The sequence below is a fragment of the Lathyrus oleraceus genome, chromosome 5 (assembly GCF_024323335.1).
Source record: "Lathyrus oleraceus cultivar Zhongwan6 chromosome 5, CAAS_Psat_ZW6_1.0, whole genome shotgun sequence".
NCBI lineage: Eukaryota > Viridiplantae > Streptophyta > Magnoliopsida > Fabales > Fabaceae > Lathyrus > Lathyrus oleraceus.
In genome coordinates, this window is record NC_066583.1 from 93,818,207 (window position 1) to 93,820,959 (window position 2,753).

The following is a 2,753-nucleotide window of genomic DNA, read 5'->3' on the forward strand; positions in this document are numbered from 1 at the left end:
ATAACATCAGGACCACCCCCTAGCATCAGGGGGTTTAGCCTCTCATAGTACTTAAAGAATTCATAAAGTAAAGATTAGACATTACAAAGAATTAGGAGAATTTGATCTTCAATGGTGGCTACCGTTGAATCTCGCCGTCTTCGAATCCGTTGTATTCACTATCTTCTCCACTGTAATGCTTTCGTTCGTCTGTCCAAAGGTCCCTTTTTCTTTCTCTTCCAAGCCTTCTTATAGTTTCAGATGCCTCCTCTCCAAGCAAAAGGTCCATACTGCCCTTAATGAGAAGAATCGGTTCACAATGCAAAATTAGGTCTTCCAGGCTGCGTGCAATCAACACGGCCGTGTGTGTACACACGGGCGCCCGTGTTTTTTCTCCTGCATTAATTAATTTCAGCATTTGTTACAGTAGCAACAACACGGGCCGTGTCCCTACACACGGGTACCCGTGTAGATGCACTGTTTTAATCAACACGGCCGTGTGTGTACACACGGGTGCCCGTGTTGATCCCTGTTTTCTGCTTCATCTTTTTCTCTGCTTGACCAACAACACGGCCGTGTGGTGGCACACGGGTGGCCGTGTTGACCTGCTGTTCTGTCATATTTTCGTCCTTCAGAGTGTCCCGAACTTCACCATTCTTGCTTTTTAAACCTGGAACAATGACACTACCCAAACGAAGCATAAACAAGGTCTTTTTGACTTAAACTCGTAATCGAATGTAATGTAATACCAAACCAACAAAACTTGATACTTGACTCAAATGCAACTAAAAACAAACATAAATCTTACCAGAGTGATGAAAATACGTCGGATTAACGACGGGAATTCAATGGAAATGGTGACCGATCACAACCCCAAACTTGTCTCATTGCTTGTCCTCAAGTGATGTATTGAGTCCAAACAAAGGTCACCTCCGAATTCGTTTTCCACAATGCAACCTAGTCTTTCACCATTTGTGTTCTTCCTTTCCAATCGAGTTTCAGGTCTCTCCAATTCAGGCAGTTTACCATATTTCCACATCAGAAACCTCTTCACCTGCAAGCTTTTCACTCACTCACAATATCTCTCGGGGTTAGGTGTGTACACTCACAGCACAGTATACAGTATCAGACTCTTAACTTTGAACACATTCTAATGTCATTACCACAGCAGATGTCACACACTTTTTGAGGTCTTTTTAGGTTGTAACGGGGCTTGGGTACGGTGGGATAAAAAAAAAATGGGTAACAAAGGGTTTTGAACTCGGTAATCATATTGTGTACTTTTTCTTCTTTTCCTGTGCATCACATATATTTTTGGGGTAAAAACTCTTTTGACTCTTTTTCTACTCAACTTTCCGAGCATTTCATATCTGTTGGACTCTAAGGTCTCAGCAAGTGCAATTTTTTCTTTTCTTATTTTCTTTTTTTTTTTTCTTTCCGAGCCTTTCATATCTCTAAGGTCTCGGCAAGTGCATTTTTTTCTTTCTTATTTTCTTTTTTTTCTTATAAAGGACATACATACTGTTTTTCTTTTTGTATGATCTCATCCTATGCACTTGCCTTCCCTTTCAAAATTTTCACCCCAAACTTATTTTCATTGCACATCTTGCAATTCACACAATCATACCGAGTTATGACACAAAAGGGAATGGATAATTAGAAGTTAACAGGGGGTTTACGATGAATTTAACATGGGGTTTACAATGAATCAAATGGCTAAGGCTCAACGGGGTTTACGAAGGGAAACATACATATAGGGATGGCTAGAAAGGCCCTGGCTAAACAAACAACTTGCCTCAGTGTGTGTTGTCATGCTGTGACGTGTCAACAGAACATACGCAAAATCAGAGTGATAAAGTTATACCTGGTTGAACTCTCATATTGATGTTTCGTGTTTGGCTTTTTGTGATCTCACCATGTTGGTTAGCTTGCAAGCTCTGAAGTCTCTTCGTGTTATGTGGTTCTTTCCTGACTTGGTCTTTCCATACCGCTCTCTTGGTCTAGTGTCACCAAATTGTGTCCGACTTTACCTTCTCATGGTTGCATCAACTTCCGGGGTGCCATATCAGAATAAGTATGAGGGGTGTCATTCATCCACTACCATTGATCCCGGATTCGTCCAACCATTTCTCATCACTCTGTACACACAAGTAAACAACGAAAACAAACAAAAACAAAAGCGATGGAAATAAAACATGAAAGGAAAACCCCCCCACACCTGAACTAAACATTGACCTCAATGTTTAAATCCAGATACTAAGGGGACTCACAGCGACTACTGTTGGTTTAATGCACTTGTGTAATTTCCTTCCACTTGGAGGTGTTTGTAACTTTGCCCTTTTAATTCTCCTCCTCCCCTACACAAAATTTTAGCACACACCAAAAAAATAAAAACGAAATAAATTAGAAATCAAACGCGTGGGTTGCCTCCCACGAAGCGCTTCGTTTAACGTCGCATGGCTCGACGGTTCATTTCCCTTATCATGGGGGGTATTTCAGGTTCAAAACCTTGTTGCACCTCTTGTCCACAACACAGAAATTGTCTCTTTTATCAGTGTGGACTCCTTTGTACCACGATTCCTTTTTAACTATCCTTCCAGTGTTAGGAATCTTTCCATTTCGGGTGGCTACTGGCAGTGGTGAGCCTTTGATAGTATTCAATGTCTTGATTAAGCCTACTTGATACTGAGATTTTGTATTTTCTTCCATCTCCTGATTTTCAATAGCATTCAATGTTATTTCCTTGTTGTGAACTTTCAAGGTTAGCGTGCACT